We start from the raw sequence: 22,399 nt of genomic DNA, 5'->3' as shown, positions 1-22,399 counted from the left end.
GCGGAATTTATTCACTAAGGATTCCCGAATAAAATTCCCAGAAGCTCCAGAGTCCAGGCAGGCCACGGCTGAGAGGGGAGAGCTGGCTGAAGTGGAAATCCGAACAGGTACCGTGAGACGTGGAGAAGCCGACTTGGCATCAAGAGACGCCACACCCACGAGAGCTGGGTGCGAGCGTGCGTTTCCCAGACGTGGAGGACGGATTGGGCAATCCACCAAAAAATGTTCAGTACTGGCACAGTATAGACAAAGATTCTCTTCCTTACGGCGATTCCTCTCTTCCAGGGTCAGGCGAGACCGATCCACTTGCATGGCCTCCTCGGCGGGAGGCCTAGGCGCAGATTGCAGTGGAGACTGTGGGAGAGGTGTCCAGAGATCCAAGTCTCTTTCCTGGCGGAGCTCTTGATGCCTCTCAGAAAAACGCATGTCAATGCGAGTGGCTAGATGAATGAGTTCATGCAGGTTAGCAGGAGTCTCTCGTGCGGCCAGAACATCTTTAATGTTGCTGGATAGGCCTTTTTTAAAGGTCGCGCAGAGAGCCTCATTATTCCAGGATAGTTCAGAAGCAAGAGTACGGAATTGTATGGCGTACTCGCCAACGGAGGAATTACCCTGGACCAGGTTCAGCAGGGCAGTCTCAGCAGAAGAGGCTCGGGCAGGTTCCTCAAAGACACTTCGAATTTCCGAGAAGAAGGAGTGTACAGAGGCAGTGACGGGGTCATCACGGTCCCAGAGCGGTGTGGCCCATGACAGGGCTTTTCCAGACAGAAGGCTGACTACGAAAGCCACCTTAGACCTTTCAGTAGGAAACTGATCCGACATCATCTCCAGATGCAGGGAACATTGGGAAAGAAAGCCACGGCAAAACTTAGAGTCCCCATTAAATTTGTCCGGCAAGGACAGGCGGAGGCTAGGAGTGGCCACTCGCTGCGGAGGAGGTGCAGGAGCTGGCGGAGGAGAAGATTGCGACTGAAGTTGGCGCACAATGGTGGACACTTCCGACAGCTGGTGGGTTAGAAGGGCGACCTGTCGGGCGATATCAGAGACAGCTGGCAGGGGAACCTCAGCGGGATCCATGGCCGGATCTACTGTCACGATGCCGGCTGGCAGGAGGTGGATCCTCTGTGCCAGAGAGGGATGGCGAGGACCGTGCTAGTGGACCGGTTCTAAGACACTACTGGTTTTCACCAGAGCCCGCCGCAAAGCGGGATGGTCTTGCTGCGGCGGTAGTGACCAGGTCGTATCCACTAGCAACGGCACCTCTCTGGCTGCTGAAGATAGGCGAGGTACAAGGGAGTAGGCAGAAGCAAAGTCGGACGTAGCAGAAGGTCGGGGGCAGGCGGCAAGGTTCGTAGTCAGGGGAGATAGCAGTAGTTCTGGTACACAGGGTATAAACATACAAAACGCTTTCACTGGCACTAAGGCAACAAGATCCGGCAAGGGAGTGCAAGGGAGGAGACTAGATATAGCCAGGGAACAGGTGGGAACCAATTAAGCTAATTGGGCCAGGCACCAATCATTGGTGCACTGGCCCTTTAAGTCTCAGGGAGCTGGCGCGCGCGCGCCCTAGAGAGCGGAGCCGCGCGCGCCAGCACATGATCGCAGGAGACGGGAACGGGTAAGTGACCTGGGATGCGACTCGCAAGCGGGCGCGTCCCGCTGTGCGAATCGCATCCCCAACGGCCATGGCAGAGCAGCGCTCCCGGTCAGCGCTGACCGGGGAGCTGCAGGGAGAAGGACGCCGTGAGCGCTCCGGGGAGGAGCGGGGACCCGGAGCGCTAGGCGTAACAACCATTACTAAGCCGGCACTTAGCATTAGCTAATGTGGGTCATCATCATAGTCCACCGAATCCGAAGTAGTCCTCTGAAATAAAAAATTAAACGCTTAGTACATTTATGGCGCTCTCCCCTGGAGAGAACGCCCATAAAGCAAGGTTTTCAAACAGGGAGCCTTAAGCTGTTGCTGAACTACACCCCCATCTTTTCATGGCAGCCTTTAGCTAGCTTGGAGTTGTAGTTGCAAATGCTAGCGGGCGGGAGGTAAATGCGGGGGGGGGGGGGGGTGTTATATGCCGATGGTTGGAGATGCAACTAAAATTTACACATAAAATCCCAGTTGCAACATTTTTGTGCGACTTTTTTTTTTTTTGCCTATATGTAACCTTTTGTAAGCAAAAAAACCCACTCTTAATTCCTTGAAAAATCTCCCTCATTGGCCCTGATTTACTATTGTAAACCTGACATGTTTTGTCAGGCTGTACGCCAGAAATTCTTTCTGCGCCAAAATGTGCGCCAGAATTCTGTCTCATTGCAACAGAATTTTATCTGCGCCAAAAATGAAAAACCCAACCAACTCTCCATTTTACTGAGAAAACCCGAAAAAGGGGCATGTCTGTTGGGGGAAAGGGGGCGTGATCACAGAAAAGGGGCGTGTCCTGGACATTTTCACAAAAACTCTACATATTTACAAAGGTTTCCACAGTAAATGTAGTGGATTTGAGTTAACTAAACCCCCACAGCTCAGAGCATCTGTAAAAAAAGCAAAATGTAAGGAAAAGTGCAAAATGTAGGGAAACATTAATAAATACTACGAAAAAATTGTAGGGAATTAAAACCCACAAAGAAAATGACACTCCACTCTTAGTAAATCAGGGCCATTGTGTATATGTAAGGGAGGTAGGAAAGGCCAAATCTGCTGTAATGAATAGTATACCTGTAACAGTCTCTCAGTCACAGCAGAGCAGAAGGAGTGCCCACTCGGCCTTCAGCTTATGGGCATTCTGGATATTTTTTGTGGAACTTTGTCCTGCCTTGCTACATGTAGAAATGGAATGTCTTTATAGGGCCTTGCTGCGCTTCTTCACACATGAACAACCCCATGATGGCACAGGATCTAGATATGAAAAAGGGTACTATGAAACGAGCCCCGTAAGTGTAAGCCTGGACAGCGACATAACACTAAAACATAGTACTTGACAAAGCACCATGTAAAATACAGAAGCATCATGGAATGCAAGACAGATATAGGTCGTACATAAGAGTAATAACAACACATGCATAAACAATACAAATGACAAATGTGTCCCCATATTCTTACATATATGTAAGGAGCTATACATGAGTGGCTGCTAGTCCTAGTTATGGCAATGTGGGAGTGTTGAGGAGGTAGGTATTGTTGCTAAAAGTGTTATCGAGGCACTACTATAGTGTTACAGTGACTGGCTTTGTGGGGCTGTGTTCCAATGTAGCACTAGTGGTGTGGTGCATACTGCAAAAAACATGGTAAAAAACATAAAGCAGCAGTTTTTGTTGATTTTTTTAGATCCAAGAAAAAGCAGATCTTTTTCTTGGCTTTTATACTGGCATGTGGTTTGACTAAAGACATGCAGAAAAAGCATGGTCACACAGCTGTGTTCACACTTATTGTATAGTTTCCACTTATAATGGGATCTGTACCAATATCTTACGAGGGATCCAAGCCGTTGGCCGTCTGGGTTTAACTAAGGTATTGTTTATTTTGATGGAAAGAACAATAATCCATACTGCACTATTCTCACTGCTGACAGAGGTTTTGAACAGAATTTGAATTCTTATTAAATATATCTACTGTTCTGTGTCTGCTGCTGCTATGCTGACATGGGTCCTTACAGAACAATTGTAGTATATTTATATCACGTGTTCCTAACATACATGATACTGGATATACCTTTGCCAGTTTCCTAATGTCATACTAATATACAGTATATTATATAAGAACAGTACAGCAGGACATGCCTAGACATGTTCCTGTAGTTATTCATGGCAGGCGTGGTAAGTAACAATATGTGTTTGCACAAGATTTAGGTCTGTCACTAATTAACCCAATGATGGCTGTAATCTACCTGTAGCTGTAGTGCTGTAATCTTATCTTGTGCAGCATATTTCCTTTTATTGAATCTGTCCGAGGCATATGACCAGACACGTCATTAGGCAGCTGCCATTTAAAAAGACTGTGCATAGGTAAATAGCACATGCGCGGTAAGGATGGAATCAATGTGCAGTCAATAGGGGAAATTGTACTAAAAAGAATGGTGCTTCTAAGAGATAAGCTGTGTTACTATATATAGTATAAGAAATACATGAAACTATTCCTTAAACATTTGTTGAAGTAAATATAAAGTGGCAAACATCTTTAACTTTTTCTTTTAGCAATTTCTGCCACTGCAAGTTTTCTGTAGGACATCTATTAGTTTTGGGCATCCATGACCCCATTGACCAGTTATCCTTTCTGTCAGGGTTCGGACTAGTGGCTGGTGAGGACACTGAAGGTGGATCCTCTGTGCCAGAGAGGCGATGACGCGGGTCGTACTGGGGAATCGGTTCTAAGCAGTTACTGGTGTTCACCAGAGTCCGCCGCAAAGCGGGATGGATTTGCTGCGGCGGTAACTACCAGGTCGTGTTCCCCAGTAGCGACTTGACCTCTCAGGCAGCTGAGACTGGCGCGGTACACAAGAACTAGACAGAGGCGAGGTCAGACCTAGCAGAAGGTCAGGGCAGGCAGCGAGGTTTGTAGTCAGGGGCAACAGCAGAAGGTCTGGGTACACAGGCTAGGGAACACACTATAACGCTTTCTCAGGGCACAAGGCAACAAGATCCGGCAAGGACGGGAAGGGGAAGTGTGTATTTATGTGTAGGGAGGTGATTGAACTGATTGGGCCAGGCACCAATTAGCGGTGCGCTGGCCCTTTAAATCTTAGAACGTCGGCACACGCGCGCCCTAGGGGGCGGGGCTGCGCGCGCCGGGAGGAGACAGCCACAGGAGGAGGAGGGTGAGTAGAACGGGGCACGATCCACGAGCGGGTCTGACCCACCACGCGGATCGCGTCCCCGCCGGCATGAACACAGCAGCGCTCGCGGTCAGAGACAGAGACTGGAGCGCTGCTGTTAGCATAACGCCGCGAGCCCTTCGGGGAAGCCGCGGGACCCGGAGCACTCAGCGTTACAGTACCCCCCCCCCCCCTTAGGTCTCCCCCTCTTTTTGGAGCCCAGGAACCTATGGATGAGCTCCTTGTCAAGGATATTGTCCTCGGGCTCCCAAGACCTCTCTTCGGGGCCACAATTCTCCCAGTCAACAAATTTTTTTTTTACCTCTGACAACCTTGGAGGCGAGGATTTCTTTTACCAAGAAGACATCAGAGGAGCCAGAGACAGGAGCAGGAATGGTGACCTTGGGGGAAAAGCGGTTAAGAATGAGAGGTTTGAGAAGGGAAACATGAAAGGAGTTAGGAATACGAAGAGAAGGAGGAAGATGGAGCTTGTAGGAGACAGAGTTGATTTGACTTTTGACTCTAAATGGCCTGAGGTAACGTGGACCCAGCTTGTAGCTAGGGACACAAAACCGAATATATTTGGCAGAGAGCCACACTTTGTCACCAGGGGCAAAGACAGAAGGAGTTCTTCTCTTCTTATCCGCATGTCTCTTAATTCGACAAGAGGCCAGTGAGAGCAACTTTTGAGTCTCTTTCCAAATCGAGGAAAAGTCTGGGGTCAATTCATCTACGGCAGGAACTCCAGATGAAGTGAGAATGGGGAGGGGGGGGGGGGAAGCGGGTGACGGCCGTACACCACAAAGAATGGAGACTTGGCGGATGACTCAGAGTCTTTGAAATTGTACGAGAATTCAGCCCAGGGTAACAGGTCGACCCAATCGTCTTGGCGGGAGGAGACAAAATGTCGCAGGTGGTCACCAAGGGTCTGGTTCACTCTCTTCACTTGTCCATTGGACTGCGGGTGGTAGGCGGAGGAAAAATTCAATTTAATTTTCAATTGGGTGCAGAGTGCTCTCCAGAATTTTGAGATGAATTGAACGCCTCTATCAGAGATGATATGCATAGGCAGTACGTGGATACGATAATTTGTGCAAAAAGAATTGCTTCGCCAACTGTGGCGCAGAAGGGAGGCCAGGAAGCGGGACAAAATTAGCCATCTTGGAGAATCGATCAACGACCACCCAAATGACAGTGTTGCCATGGGATACAGGAAGGTCAGTGACGAAGTCCATCGCTATATGTGACCAAGGCTGTTCGGGGACCGGCAGACCCGCAGGCCTCTGGCGAGGAGTTTTGTCACGTGCACAGACAGTACAGGACCGTACAAACTCAGTCACATCTTTTTCAAAGGCAGGCCACCAATAGTGTCTGGCAATCAACTGAATGGATTTTTTTGATTCCAGCGTGACCCGCCAAGTGGGAGGAATGACCCCATTTGAGAGTCCGGAGGCGAAGACGTGGAGGGACAAAAGTTTTTCCTGGAGGAACAGGCACCAGAGAAGCAGGAGCAGCAGAGATCAGACACTCAGGAGGGATGATGTGTTGAGGAGAGGCTTCAGCTTCTGTGGCATCAGTGGAACGTGATAGGGCATGCGCCCTGACATTCTTGTCAGCAGGACGAAAATGGATATGGAAATTGAAGCGGGCAAAGAACAACGACCACCTGGCCTGGCGAGGATTTAAGCGCTGGGTGGACTGTAGGTAGGACAGATTTTTGTGGTCAGTGTAGATGGTGATAGGGTGAAGGGATCCTTCCAGGAGATGTCTCCACTCCTGTAGAGCCAACTTAATGGCCAACAATTCACGGTCACCAATAGCGTAGTTCCTTTCAGGAGGAGAAAACGTTTTAGAAAAAAACCCGCAAGTGACGTTTTTTCTTTTAGCGTTTTTTTGAAGAAGAACCGCCCCGGCTCCTACCGAAGAAGTGTCTACCTCAAGGAAGAATGGTTTCAGGGGATCGGGCCTAGTCAAGACGGGGGCGGAGGCGAAGGCGGCCTTAAGGCGAGTAAAGCTTGTTCCGCTTGGGGAGGCCAGGATCTCGGATTCGCATCTTTCTTTGTCAGTGCCACAATGGGAGCCACGATAGGGGAGAAGTGGGGGATGAACTGAAGGTAGTAATTAGCGAATCTGAGGAAGCACTGGATAGAGCGAAGTCCCGAGGGGCGGTGCCAATCCAAGACCGCGGAGAGCTTGTCGGGGTCCATTTGAAGACCTTGTCCTGAGACCAGGTATCCCAGGAAAGGAAGACAGCTACGTTCAAAGAGGCATTTTTTAATTTTGGCGTAGAGATGGTTAACACGGAGGCGCTGGAGCACTTGAAGAACATAGAGGCGGGGTTCCTCTAGGTTTGAGGAGAAGATTAGTATGTCATCAAGATAGACCCCTACGCAGGTATACAATAAGTCCCGGAAGATTTCATTGACAAAGTCTTGGAAGACTGCAGGGGCGTTGCAAAGACCAAATGGCATGACGAGGCATTCGAAGTGATAATTTCTGGTGTTAAAAGCGGTTTTCCACTCATCTCCTTCACGAATTCTGATGAGGTTATATGCGCCCCTGAGGTCAAGCTTAGTAAAAATCTTAGCTCCGCGCAACCGGTCAAAGAGTTCAGAGGGTAGCGGTTCTTTACAGTGATTTTATTGAGGCCGCGGTAGTCAATGCAACGGCATAGTGACCCGTCATTCTTGGCAACAAAGAAGAATCCTGCTCCGGCAGGAGAAGAAGACTTCCTGATGAAACCTTTCTTGAGATTCTCCTGAATGTACTCCGTCATGGCCTAATCATAGGGCCTATGTGGTGGTAAGGTATCTGCCTGTTTCTTGCAAAAGACGTCAGAAAAGTCCTGATAGGCCTTAGGAAGGCCGAGCAGTGGAGAAGCGATGGAGACTTGGCTAGTAGGTACCGACTTAAGGCAGCGTGTGTGGCAGGAAGAGCCCCAGGATTTTATGTCCCCAGTGGTCCAGTCGAGGGTAGGAGAGTGACGCTGGAGCCAGGGTAAGCCTAGAAGGATGTCGGAGGTGCAGTTTGGCAGAACAAAAAATTCAATAGTTTCTTGTTGGAGAATCCCCACGGTCATGTGGACGGGTTCTGTGCGGTAGCGCATGGTGCAATTCAGTTTTTCTCCGTTAACCGAAGAAATGAAGAAGGGTTTAACGAGATGGATAACAGGGATGTTGAACCGGTTGATGAAGGAGGCTTTAATGAAGTTTCCTGCTGAACCAGAGTCCAAGAAAGCCTCCGCAGAGAAGGCTTTAGCGGCTGGAGAAATCCGCACTGGAATAGTCAGGCGTGGAGAGGAAAAATTTACACCCAGTGACGCCTCTCCCACGTTCACAAGGTGCGAGCGTTTCCCTGACGCTGAGGACGAAGGGGACAGTCCTTTAGGAAATGTTCAGAGCTCGCACAGTATAAGCATAAGTTCTCCTTCCTCCGGCGAGTCCTCTCTTGCTGGTTCAGGCGAGACCGGTCCACTTGCATGGCCTCCTCAGCGGGAGGCACAGTAACAGGCTGCAAAGGATGCTGGAAGAGAGGAGCCAGGCGTGGGTATCGCCTGGTGCGAACAAGATCTTTCTCCTGGTGAAGCTCCTGAGGTCTTTCAATGTAGCGCATATCAATGCGGGTAGCCAACTGGATAAGTTCAGTCAGAGTGGAGGGTATCTCTCGTGCGGCCAGACAATCCTTAATGTGGCTGGATAAACCTTTTTTAAAGGTCACGCAGAGAGCTTCATTGTTCCAGGCCAACTCAGAGGCCAAAGTACGGAATTGTATGGCATATTCGCCCACTGTAGAATCTCCTTGGACAAGGTTCAGCAAGGCTGTTTCCGCGGATGAGGCACGGGCAGATTCCTCAAAGACACTGCGGACTTCTGAAAAGAAGGACACGACGGAGGCAGTGGCAGGATCGTTGCGGTCCCAGAGCGGCGTGGCCCAGGCCAAGGCCTTCCCAGATAGTAAACTGACCACGAACGCCACCTTAGACCATTCTGTGGGGAATTGGTCCGACAACATCTCCAGGTGCAGGGAACATTGGGACAGGAATCCCCGGCACTTCTTAGAGTCCCCGTCAAACTTATCCGGGAGAGAAAAGCGGACTCTAGCAGTAGTAGCGACATCTCGGAGAGGAGGTGATGCTGGAGCTGGCGGAGGAGATGGTTGAGGCTGTGGAGGCAGAAGCTGTTGAATCATGGCGGTCATCTGCGACAGCTGTTGTCCTTGTTGGGCAATCTGCAGGGACTGATGGGCAACCACGGAGGTGAGGTCAGCGAGGCTTGGCAGCAATACCTCAGCGGGATCCATGGCTGGATCTACTGTCAGGGTCTGGACTAGCGGCTGGTGAGGACACTGGAGGTGGATCCTCTGTGCCAGAGAGGCGATGACGCGGGTCGTACTGGGGAATTGGTTCTAAGCAGTTACTGGTGTTCACCAGGGCCCACCGCAAAGCGGGATGGACTTGCTGCGGCGATAACTACCAGGTCGTGTTCCCCAGTAGCGACTCGACCTCTCAGGCAGCTGAGACTGGCGCGGTACACAAGAACTAGACAGAGGTGAGGTCAGACGTAGCAGAAGGTCAGGGCAGGCAGCGAGGTTTGTAGTCAGGGGCAACAGCAGAAGGTCTGGGTACACAGGCTAGGGAACACACTATTACGCTTTCTCAGGGCACAAGGCAAGGACGGGAAGGGGAAGTGTGTATTTATGTGTAGGGAGGTGATTGAACTGATTGGGCCAGGCACCAATTAGCGGTGCGCTGGCCCTTTAAATCTTAGAACGTCGGCGCACGCGCCTCAGGGAGCGGGGCCGCGCGCGCCGGGACGAGACAGCCACAGGAGGAGGGTGAGTAGAATGGAGCCGATCCGCGAGCGGGTCTGACCCGCCATGTGGATCGCGTCCCTGCCGGCATGAACACAGCAGCGCTCGCGGTCAGAGACAGAGACGGGAGCGCTGCTGTTAGCATAACGCCGCGAGCGCTCCGGGAAAGCCGCAGGACCCGGAGCGCTCGGTGTTACACTTTCTTAGACCACTTCGGGGGGGTTTTGGAGATGCTTTGACCCAGTCATGTAACCATATCAATTTGGCCCTTGTTAAAGTTGCCGAAATCCTTATGCATGCCCATTTCTTCTGGTTTCAACACATCAACTTCATGTACCGAATGAAGTTTGTCCCCTTGCTGCCTTATCAATCCTGCCCCTTGACAGGTACCATTGTTGCTTCTATGGATAGGTGATTACTTTAAATTGTGGGACCAACCCTAAAAGGAATCTGTCAGTTGTATTTGCTGCTTAGAGCTACAGACACAGTAGGATGGCTGTTAACTCCTGAAACTGATGGTGGTTGCCAAACTAATAAATGCCCATTTTTATTATTCAAGTGTCTAAGAGGCAGTAACAAGCTGCTCAAACGTCTTTTTGTACTGAGCATGCTCAGTTTTAAAACAGGCCATAACTGGAAGGTCAAAAACCCAATGTAAACAGAACCTCTTCCAGTCACATCTAGCACTATAGATTGTAATATTAGAGTTCTGTTTAGTCTGTTTTTTCGTTCGGACAAAAAAAATAATAAATTGTGCATACCACAGTTTTTGATCAGGCAAAAAAACTGCCTGCAAACGGAACTGAAGCAAACTAAGATGACAAAAGTGATCCATAAACATCAATGGGTCAGTTTGTCAGTTTTTCTGTCTCTTGCAAGATGACATAAACGGAACACAAAAATGCTAGCCTGAGGCTAGGATTCCACTTGTTTTTTTCCCCAGCGTTTTTATCACTGAAAACAACACCAGAAAAAACGCCAGTGCAATATCCTGCAATTTTCTGTCGTTTTTGCATTTGAGTTCAATCCGCATTTTTGGCCCATTTGTTTTTGTTTTTTTGTTTTTTTTTCAAAACGTGTTGGTACAAAAAAAATAAAAGATGCAGTAGGGATGGGCAAAAAAATTTAAGAAATTTTTCTTTTTTTATAATGAACTTTAATTTATGTTTAATAAAGTGTGTTTTTTTCCCTCTATTTTTAATTTTTAACATTTTTTAGGTAGTACTACTACTCCCAGCATGGAACAGACTGTTCCATGATGGGAGTAGTAGTACCTGTACTAATAGACATATCGTCCCGGGTGTCAATCCTGACACCCGATGCGATCGTCCATAATATAGCAGAGATGCGGAGCAGCTCCATACAGTGCTCACATCTCTGCTCTGTACTCCGGCCGGTCAGTGATGTGAATAGAAATTCCACCCAGAGTGGGGATTGGCCGGATGGTTGTGGCCAATCACAGCTCTCAGAGAGAAATATGAATGAGTGATGTTCTATTCATATCACTGGCTGGCCGGAATACAGTGCAGAGATGTGGAGCGCAGGAGAAAGCCGCTCCGCATCTCTGCAATAGATAAGACTATCGCATCGGGTGTCAGACGTGACACTTGCTCTGATCTGTCCTTAACCCCTTAACGACGCAGGACGTATATTTACGTCCTGCGCCGGCTCCCGCGATATGAAGCGGGATCGCGCCGCGATCCCGCATCATATCGCGTCGGTCCCGGCGCTCATCAACGGCCGGGAACCGCGGCTAATACCACACATCGCCGATCGCGGCGATGTGCGGTATTAACCCTTTAGAAGCGGCGGTCAAAGCTGACCGCCGCTTCTAAAGCGAAAGTGGCCCGGTGAAATCGCGGCGTCCCGAACAGTTGACCGGACACCGGGAGGGCCCTTACCTGCCTCCTCGGTGTCCGATTGGCGAATGACTGCTCCGTGCCTGAGATCCAGGCAGGAGCAGTCAAGCGCCGATAACACTGATCACAGACGTGTTAATACACGCCTGTGATCTGTGTAAAAGATCAGTGTGTGCAGTGTTATAGGTCCCTATGTGACCTATAACACTGCAAAAAAAAATGTAAAAAAAAAAGTGTTAATAAAGGTCATTTAACCCCTTCCCTAATAAAAGTTTGAATCACCCCCCTTTTCCCATAAAAAAAATAAAACAGTGTAAAAAAAAATATAAATAAACATGTGTGGTATCGACGCGTGCGTAAATGTCCGAACTATAAAAATATATCATTAATTAAAACGCACGGTCAATGGCGTATGCGCAAAAAAATTCCAAAGTCCAAAAAAGCGTATTTTGGTCACTTTTTATACCATTAAAAAATTTATAAAAAGTGATCAAAAAGTCCGATCAAAACAAAAATCATATCGATAAAAACTTCAGATGATGGCACAAAAAATGAGTCCTCACACCGCCCTGTACGTTGAAAAATAAAAAAGTTATAGGGGTCAGAAGATGACATTTTTAAACGTATAAATTTTCCTGCATGTAGTTATGATTTTTTCCAGAAGTGCGACAAAATCAAACCTATATAAGTAGGGTATCATTTTAACCGTATGGACCTACAGAATAATGATAAGGTGTAATTTTTACCAAATTATGCACTGCGTAGAAACGGAAGCCCCCAAAAGTTACAAAATTGCGTTTTTTCTTCGATTTTGTTGCACAATGATTTTTTTTTCCGTTTCGCCGTGCATTTTTGGGTAAAGTGACTAATGTCACTGCAAAGTAGAATTGGCGACGCAAAAAATAAGCCATAATATGGATTTTTAGGTGGAAAATTGAAAGGGTTATGATTTTTAAAAGGTAAGGAGGAAAAAACGAAAGTGCAAAAACGGAAAGACCCTGAGTCCTTAACCTCTTCAGGACATAGGGCGTATGGATACGCCCTGAATCCCGAGTCCTTAAGGACCGAGGGCGTATCCATACGCCCGTGGGAATTCCGGCCCCCACCGCTAGCCGGTTGGGGACCGGAGCCGGATGCCTGCTGAAATCGTTCAGCAGGCATCCCGGCATATCGCCCAGGGGGGTCATTATGCCCCCCCATGTCGGCGATCGCCGCAGATCGCTGGACAATTCAGTCCAGCGATCTGCGGCGATTCCGGGTCAATCGGGTCTCCGGTGACCCGGTGACCCGGAATTACTGGCTGTTCGGGGCCGTCTCTGACGGCCCCGAACAGCCAGAGCCTGCAGGGGTGAGGTGGCACTGGTGCCACCTCACGATCGCCCTGATTCGTCGGCCGGATTACCGGACGACCAATCAGGGCGCCTGCTGCGGGTGTCACTCCCGCACCTGCTCCGCCCCTCTTCCGGAGGACGTGAGCGGGTGCGGGAAGACGACCCCCGGTGCTGGGGACCCCGATCCCCGGCGCCCCTGTTGGGATCAGGGCCCCAGGAGCAGCTGCGGCGGCGGGACTGACCTCATGCGGCTGGATCGTTGGAGGTGAGTGACAGCCTCCTGCTGTTGCTTAGCAACAGCTCCCAGCATGCAAAAAGGGCATGCTGGGAGCTGTAGTTATGCAACAGCAGGAGGCAGACCACCACAACTCCCAGCATTCCCTTATGGGCATGCTGGGACTTATGGTTTTGCAACAGCTGGAGGCACATTCTTTCTATGGAAAAGTGTACCTTCAGCTGTTGTATAACTACAACTCCCAGCTTGCACAAACAGCTAAAGTGCATGCTGGGAGTTGTAGTGGTGCATCTGGTGGTTGCATAACTACAACTCCCAGCATGCCCGTTGGCTGTCGGTGACTGCTGAGAGTTGTAGTTTTGCAACAGCTGAAGGCACACTGGTTGTGAAACTCAGAGTTTTTTTTTACCTAACTCAGTGTTTCACGACCGGTGTGCCTCCAGCTGTTGCAAACTACAACTCTCAGCAGTCACCGTACACCATGCACCGTACATGCTGGGAGTTGTAGTTTTGCAACAGCTGGAGGCACACTGGTTGTGAAACACTGAGTTAGGTCACAAACTCAGTGATACATAACCAGTGTGCCTACAGTTGTTGCAAAACTGCAACTCTCAGCAGTCACCGACAGCCAACGGGCATGCTGGGAGTTGTAGTTATGCAACAGCTGGATGTCCCCCCCCCCCCCCCCCCCCAATGTGAACGTACAGGGTACACTCACATGGGCGGAGGATTACAGTAAGTATCCGGCTGCAAATTTGAGCTGCCGCAAACTTTCTGCTGCAGCTCAAATTGCCAGCGAGAAACTACTGTGAACCCCCGCCCGTGTGACTGTCCCCTAAAAACACTACACTACACTAACACAAAAAATAAAATAAAAAGTAAAAAACACTACATATACACATACCCCTACACAGCCCCCCTCCCCTCCCCAATAAAAATGAAAAACGTCTGGTACGCCACTGTTTCCAGAACGGAGCCTCCAGCTGTTGCAAAACAACTCCCAGTATTGTCAGACAGCCGTTGACTGTCCAGGCATGCTGGGAGTTTTGCAACAGCTGGAGGCACCCTGTTTGGGAATCACTGGCGTAGAATACCCCTATGTCCACCCCTATGCAATCCCTAATTTAGGCCTCAAATGCGCATGGCGCTCTCACTTTGGAGCCCTGTCGTATTTCAAGGCAACAGTTTAGGGTCACATATGGGGTATCGCCGTACTCGGGAGAAATTGTGTTACAAATTTTGGGGGGTATTTTCTGCTTTTACCCTTTTTAAAAATGTAAAATGTTTGGGAAAACAAGCATTTTAGGTAAAAAAAAAAAAAATTTTTTACATATGCAAAAGTCGTGAAACACCTGTGGGGTATAAAGGTTCACTTAACCCCTTGTTACGTTCCCCGAGGGGTCTAGTTTCCAAAATGGTATGCCATGTGTTTTTTTTTTGCTATCCTGGCACCATAGGGGCTTCCTAAATGCGGCATGCCCCCAGAGCAAAATTTGCGTTCAAAAAGCCAAATGTGACTCCTTCTCTTCTGAGACCTGTAGTGCGCCAGCAGAGCACTTTTCACCCCCATATGGGGTGTTTTCTGAATCGGGAGAAATTGGGCTTCAAATTTTTAGGGGTATTTTCTGCTATTACCCTTTTTAAAAATATTTTTTTTTTGGGAAAACAAGCATTTTAGGTAAAATTTTTTATTTATTTTTTACATTTGCAAAAGTCGTGAAACACCTGTGGGGTATTAAGGTTCACTTTATCCCATGTTACATTCCCCGAGGGGTCTAGTTTCCAAAATGGTATGCCATGTGGTTTTTTTTTGCTGTTCTGGCACCATAAGGGCTTCCTAAAGGTAACATGCCCCCCAAAAACCATTTCAGAAAAACGTACTCTCCAAAATCCCCTTGTCGCTCCTTCCCTTCTGAGCCCTCTACTGCGCCCGCCGAACACTTTACATAGACATATGAGGTATGTGCTTACTCGAGAGAAATTGGGCTACAAATACAAGTAAAAATTTTGTCCTTTTACCCCTTGTAAAAATTCAAAAATTGGGTCTACAAGAACATGTGAGTGTAAAAAATGAAGATTGTGAATTTTCTCCTTCACTTTGCTGCTATTCCTGTGAAACGCCTAAAGGGTTAAAACGCTGACTGAATGTCATTTTGAATACTTTGGGGGGTGTAGTTTTTATAATGGGGTCATCTATGGGGTATTTCTAATATAAAGACCCTTCAAATCCACTTCAAACCTGAACTGGTCCCTGAAAAATACTGAGTTTGAAAATTTTGTGAAAAATCGGAAAATTGCTGCTGACCGTTGAAGCCCTCTGGTGTCTTCCAAAAGTAAAAACTCATCAATTTTATGATGCAAATATAAAGTAGACATATTGTATATGTGAACCAAAAAAAAATGTATTCGTAATATCCATTTTCCTTACAAGCAGAAAGCTTCAAAGTTAGAAAAATGCTAAATTTTCAAATTTTTCATCAAATTTACGGATTTTTCACCAAAAAAGGATGCAAAAATTTACCACTATGTTAAAGTAGAATATGTCACAAAAAAACAATCTCGGAATCAGAATGATAACTAAAAGCATTCCAGAGTTATTAATGTTTAAAGTGACAGTGGTCAGATGTGCAAAAAACGCTCCGGTCCTTAAGGCCAAAATAGGCTCCGTCCTGAAGGGGTTAAAGGGGTACTCCGGTGAAAAACTTTTTTTTTTTTTTTTTTTAAATCAACTGGTGCCAGAAAGTTAAACAGATTTGTAAATGACTTCGATTAAAAAATCTTAATCCTTCCTGTACTTATTAGCTGCTGAATACTACAGTGGAAATTATTTTCAGTTTGAAACACAGAGCTGTCTGCTGAAATCATGAGCACAGTGCTCTCTGCTGACATCTCTGTCCATTTAAGGAACTGTCCAGGGTTAAAGGAAATCCCCATTGCAAACATATGCTGTTCTGGACAGTTCATAAAATGAACAGAGATGTCAGCAGAGAGCACTGTGCTTGTGATGTCAGCAGACAGTTCTGTGTTTCAAAAAGAAAATAATTTCCACTGTAGTATTCAGCAGCTAATAAGTACAGGACGGATTAAGATTTTTTAATGGAAGTAATTTACAAATCTGTTTAACTTTCTGGCACAAGTTGATTTTCACCGGAGTACCCCTTTAACTGCAGGTACTACTGCTCCCAACATGGAGCACACTCTGCTCCATGCTGGGAGCAGTAGTACCTGCAGTTAAGGAAAGATCACAGCGGACGCTCTTCTATGGTCCCCTGCACTGACGTATATATATACACCTATTCATATTTCCCACAGAGTTGTGATTGGCTGGAACCATCTGGCCAATCACAGCTCTCTGCGGGAAATATGAATAGGTGTATATACACAGCAGTGCAGGGGACCATAGAAGAGCGGCCGGCCGCATCTAAAAATTATACAGAAGGATCGCAACGAAACACGGGGCGATCTGTCAATTAGTACAGGTACTACTACTCCCATTAGGGAACAGTGTGTTCCATGCTGGGAGTAGTAGTATCACCTAAAAAATAAAGAAAAAAAGTGAAACACACACACTATATTTTTACATTACATTTTTAGTGCCCTGCCTGCACGCAAATTGATCCCTGTTGAAAAATTTATAAAAATGTTGTTATAAAAATGATAAATTTAGTTAAATACAATTTTTTCCATCACTACTGTCTCTATTATTATTTTTTAATGGTACCCTACGAAATTTTATTAAATAAGGTATTTCCATCACTTTTTTGATCACTAAAGTCCAAAAAAGAATAAAAATCGCCTGCAAAAACGCCAAAGTTAAAACCCACATGGCGTTTTCTTGGCTTTTATATTTACTCCCATAGACTTCTATGGGAGAAAAACGACACGATTTCAGGGGGGAAAAAAAGCCATAGACTCAACATGCTGTGATTTTGCAAAACCGCCAAGGAGCTGAAAAAACACAAAAAAAAAAAAAAAAAAGTGTGAAAAAAATGCCAAAAGGATTTTAAAAATGCCAAACTGAAAAACCCCAAGTGGAAAAAGAATTTTGTGATTTCTCACTGATTTACAGCTAACATCTGGCCACAGCATTTTCTTGGCCGAAAATGCGGCAGAATTGATGTTTTTCTTGGTGTTCCCTCCCCCCCCCCCCCCCCCCCAAAAAAAACAAGTGGAATTCCAGCCTTAAAGGGGTAGGGGATAAGATGCCTCATCGCGGGGGTCCCCAGCGCCGGGACCCCCGCGATCAGGCATCTTATCCCCTACCCCTTTAAGGCTGGAATTCCACTTCCGTGATCTTGCATGCAGAACCCCATTATAATCAGTCCCCAGAGCATGTTCGCTCCGGGTCTCATTACTGGTGATTACGGAGGCCAGAGCATTGTGACGTCACGGCCCAGCCCGGCCCCGTGTGACGTCACGTTCCGCCTCCGACTCATTATAACGGAGTGCTCTGTGCAAGATAACGGGGGTCCACAGCGGTGGGACCCCGCGATCAGGCATCTTATCCCCTATCCTTTGGATAGGGGATAAGATGTCTTAGCGCCGGAGTACCCCTTTAAATGCTAAAAGTAGTATTTTTACTGAAAAATAAATATTTGACCTTAACTTCCATTCATGAATGTCACATACCATTTATTGTACTCAGAATAAAGCAGGCATTAACCTCTTCAGCGTTCTAAAGCTTACAACACACAAAGCCAGCACACTGACTGATAACATGTTAGGTCTCACGGTGATTTGGCATATTACACATCTAACCTCAGAACTAGGCTAAATGCGAGCAGGCTCACCAGATCAATAATGAACTGTGATCACCATAATCAACTGGAAATGTATTATAGAAAAACTTTTCCATAACATTTGCTAATGACCATTAAGATATTAAAAGAATTCCCTGCTTGTGGTCAAATCTATGTATTCAGCAATATAAGAAACATTTCTAACAACTGGAAGAAAAGAAACAATGAAAATTATGATAAGGTTTCGAAACGTGAACCATTGTGTTGAATGTTCCAACTTTCCACTGTATTAAAACGCAGTCTTTCTGATTGCATGAACTTGGTTGGAAAACAATGTAATAGACAACTAATGAAGGAATCCTTGTGTAGCGGACAACAGGTGCTACTGAACAACCTCTAGGTCTTAACCTTTTATCCCGCTCCAGAATGCATAAGCTATACTTCTGTTGTTAGAGGTTACCAGATGGCGCCAGGTCATACACAGGAAGTCAGAACGGTACCCAGGCATGAGACAGAGACATAGTCAAATACAGGAGTGGTCACAGCAGATGGCACAAGTTCATATCAGCAATCCTGGTCGGCAACAGGAGAGACAGTACAAAACAGAGGGGGGGGGGAGGTCAGGCAGAATTGGAAACAAAGAAAAGCGCAAGTCAGGATACATGGAATATCTGGATCAGGACAGCACTCCTTTGTGAAGAACAGATGGAACTATAATGCTCAGTCACAGGATGTTGGGCAGCATACATTTAAAGAGAGACTGACAGCCTGTTCACTCCCACTAAAGCAAATATAGTGAGTTATAGTGCGGGTGAACAGCTTTAGAGAGAGTTGTCACTTACTTTAATTTGTGTATTAGTTGTAGAGTTATGGCCATTTATTTTTTCAGTCCTATTGCGCTGTTGTGTGCAATGGAGGTGGGTAGCCGGCTCGCCAAGCTCCCATGCCTTCTAAATATTCACTGCCCAGCCCACCCCTGTGATGAATATTCAAATGTTTTCACCCCCTTCTGGAAGTGAGCGCTCTTCTCAGCCTTCCAGGTGTAGCAAGGCAGAGGCACCTGTGCTCTGCTCAGAGAGCTCACCCCCAGCAGGCCCTCTCATCTTACTGATGTGAGAGTGAAGACATTTGCTTATTCATCACGGGAGTGGGCCAAGCGGTGAATATTGAGGAGGCAGGGGAGCTCAGCGAGCACGCTTCCATTGCGCACAGCAGTGCAATAGCAATGAAACAATGAACAACCATAACTCTGCAACTAATACAGTATATTGAATTTAGTGCTGTTGAACAGCCTGTCAGTTTCTCTTTAACCCCTTAACGACGCAGTATATTTACGTCCTGCGCCGGCTCCCGCGATATGAAGCGGGATCGCGCTGCGATCCCGCATCATATCGCGTGGGTCCCGGCGCTAATCAACGGCCGGGACCCGCGGCTAATACCACACATCGCCGATCGCGGCGATGTGCGGTATTAACCCTTTAGAAGCGGCGGTCAAAGCTGACCGCCGCTTCTAAAGTGAAACTGAAAGTATCCCGGCTGCTCAGTCGGGCTGTTCGGGACCGCCGCGGTGAAATCGCGGCGTCCCGAACAGCTGATCGGACACCGGGAGGGCCCTTACCTGCCTCCTCGGTGTCCGATCGACGAATGACTGCTCCGTGCCTGAGATCCAGGCAGGAGCAGTCAAGCGTCGATAATGCTGATCACAGGCGTGTTAATACACGCCTGTGATCAGGATGAGAGATCAGTGTGTGCAGTGTTGTAGGTCCCTATGGGACCTATAACACTGCAAAAAAAAAGTAAAAAAAAAGGTGTTAATAAAGGTCATTTAACCCCTTCCCTAATAAAAGTTTGAATCACCCCCCTTTTCCCATAAGAAAAATAAAACAGTGTAAAAAAAAAAAAAAAAAAAAAATATGTGGTATCGCCGCGTGTGTAAATGTCCGAACTATAAAAATATATCATTAATTAAGCCGTACGGTCAATGGCGTACGCGCAAAAAAATTCCAAAGTCCGAAAAAGCGTATTTTGGTAACTTTTTATAACATTAAAAAATGAATAAAAAGTGATCAAAAAGTCAGATCAAAACAAAAATCATACCAATAAAAACTTCAGATCACGGCGCAAAAAATGAGTCCTCATACCGCCCCGTACGTGGAAAAATAAAAAAGTTATAGGGGTCAGAAGATGACATTTTTAAACGTATAAATTTTCCTGCATGTAGTTATGATTTTTTCCAGAAGTGCGACAAAATCAAACCTATATAAGTAGGGTATCATTTTAACCGTATGGACCTACAGAATAATGATAAGGTGTAATTTTTACCAAAATATGCACTGCGTAGAAACGGAAGCCCCCAAAAGTTACAAAATGGCGTTTTTTTCGATTTTGTCGCACAATTATTTTTTTTTCCGTTTCGCCGTGCATTTTTGGGTAAAATGACTAATGTCACTGCAAAGTAGAATTGGCGACCCAAAAAATAAGCCATAATATGGATTTTTAGGTGGAAAATTGAAAGGGTTATGATTTTTTAAAGGTAAGGAGGAAAAAACGAAAGTGCAAAAACGGAAAAACCCTGAGTCCTTAAGGGGTTAAATGTTAAATAAGAACTGATGGGACAGGATAGGTGGAGGAAGTCTTAACAGTGTGCACAGTGGCCCATTTAACAAGTGAAAATGGCCGTGCATGGCCCCTATAGGTCAGAACAAGAAGGTGCAGCAAAGGAAACAAAAGGCAGCTGGGAGAGCATGAACCAGCATGAAGGACAGAAGAGCCAGCAGCAGGGGTGTGGCTAGAAACCACAGGGCCCTGATGCATAAAATTGCCCTGTCGCGTGGTTGGGGTTGGGGAGGGGGGCCACGGCAATTTTTTGCATCAGGGCCCTGTGGTTTCTAGCCACGCCCCTGCTGCTGGCTCTTCTGTCCTTCATGCTGCTTCATGCTGTACTTAGACCAAACTGACTGCTGCGACCCCCACTGATCACCTAGGTTAATGTGGCTCTCCAGCTGTTGCAAAGCTACAATTCCCAATATTTCTGGAGAGCCTCAGGGAGTTGTAGTTTTGTAACAGGAGAGCCACAAATTGAGGTACTGTTTCACCCATCATGACTACAGCTGATGGGACAGTCAGACATAATACACAGTTATATCGGTGACATCTTCTTTGTTGTCTTTCCTTATCACACATTGTACCCCCTTAATATAATACTGCTGCAATAATACTGCCACACACTGTACCCCTGAATATACTACCACACTGAACCCTCTGAATATAATACGGCCACACATTGTACCCCCTGAAAATAATACTGCCACACACTGTACTCTCTGAAAATAACACTGCCACACACTGTACCCCCTGAATACCTCTACACACTGTACCCCTGAATACTGCTACACACTGTACCCCTGAATATAATGCTACCACACTGAACCCTCTGAATATAAAATATTGCCACCCACTGTACCCCCTGAAAATAATCCTGGCACACACTGTACTCCTGAATATTATACTACCACCACACTTAACCCTTTCTATATATTGTGACACCATAGGCAGGGTTCCTGTGCCAGTGCCATCTTACTGTGCCCCCATATATACTGTCCCGCCATATGCAGTGCCACACCATGCACCAAGAATCATGATGTACCGATCCACACTGAAACGCAGTTCTTCCCTCTCTTCTCTCATTTCTAAACAGCATTCTCCGCCATGCTCCACTGCACTCTGGTTACTCAAGGGACGTGGCTCACTGCTGCTCTATTGGTCACATGACAGCTTTATCCCAGAATATTCAGCAGCGGCATCCCTAGTGTGGCATGCACGCGTCAGTCAGGACCATCAGCAGGTAATTTAACCCTCCCCACGCTAGATGTTTACTCTTTGTCATCACGAATCATGAATCATGAGTCATGATGTGAAAAGCCCTGCTGCCTGTCACTGCCAGTCCACCAAAGCCACACACAGCTGCAACGCCCCAGCTCGGCAAGCGGCCGCCAGAACATATACATCAGCACACAGACCGCTGTTAAGTTCCTGAAATTGAATCCCCTGCCAGGGAGTGGCTGGGGATTCTGATTTACTGTTAGACACCTGTTGGCCTGTGCCTATGGCAGCAGAGTTGAGGGGGGCAGAACTTCAAAAATCATTTTGGTGCAGCTGCTACCGCAATGCTGTGTCCTGGAGAAAAGAAAATTAATTCAACTCCTTTCCCCTTTTGTGAAATGCACATAGGTCAGATAGGTCAATCCTCCACATTTTAGGGAGATAAATTCCTTCCTGACCTTAAATATAAATAATACAATACAGAAATTTAGGTGCACTACTGTGGTAGATGTAAACAATGACATTGGCTAACCCTCAAAACTGATGTTAAGATGGAGACATTAGCCTGTATTTCCTTATATGAAGGACATACCTGAGCCCGCACACCAACGCCAAGGTTTCTCAAGTGGCACGGGACCTAACACTAAACCTACCTTTGCCGTATGGGCAAAACCAAGGGCCAGTGGGCAATTACAGCAGCATTAGGTCCGACTCACAGTAACATCTTCACCATCCCTGGGGCATATATTATGCATTGTCAAGCGTTATACATGCTTAAATCTGCTGACTGGTTCTCTTT

The 22,399-nt window shown here is 46.9% G+C and overlaps 1 protein-coding gene across 5 annotated transcripts in view; it reads right to left on the bottom strand.

Moving 5' to 3' along the window:
* LOC130357578 (cytochrome P450 3A12-like) overlaps positions 1-22,399 on the bottom strand; it is a 131,577-nt gene that overhangs the window by 58,602 nt on the left and 50,576 nt on the right. For all 5 annotated transcript variants that reach the window (XM_056560289.1, XM_056560299.1, XM_056560305.1 and 2 more), the window contains exon 2: positions 2,714-2,893. The gene's annotated coding sequence lies outside the window, so the exon portion shown is untranslated. The remainder of the gene's footprint in view (positions 1-2,713; positions 2,894-22,399) is intronic.

This window comes from Hyla sarda, chromosome 1 (genome assembly GCF_029499605.1).
Source record: "Hyla sarda isolate aHylSar1 chromosome 1, aHylSar1.hap1, whole genome shotgun sequence".
Taxonomy (NCBI): Eukaryota; Metazoa; Chordata; class Amphibia; order Anura; family Hylidae; genus Hyla; species Hyla sarda.
This window is presented reverse-complemented; position numbering and strand designations above follow the sequence as displayed.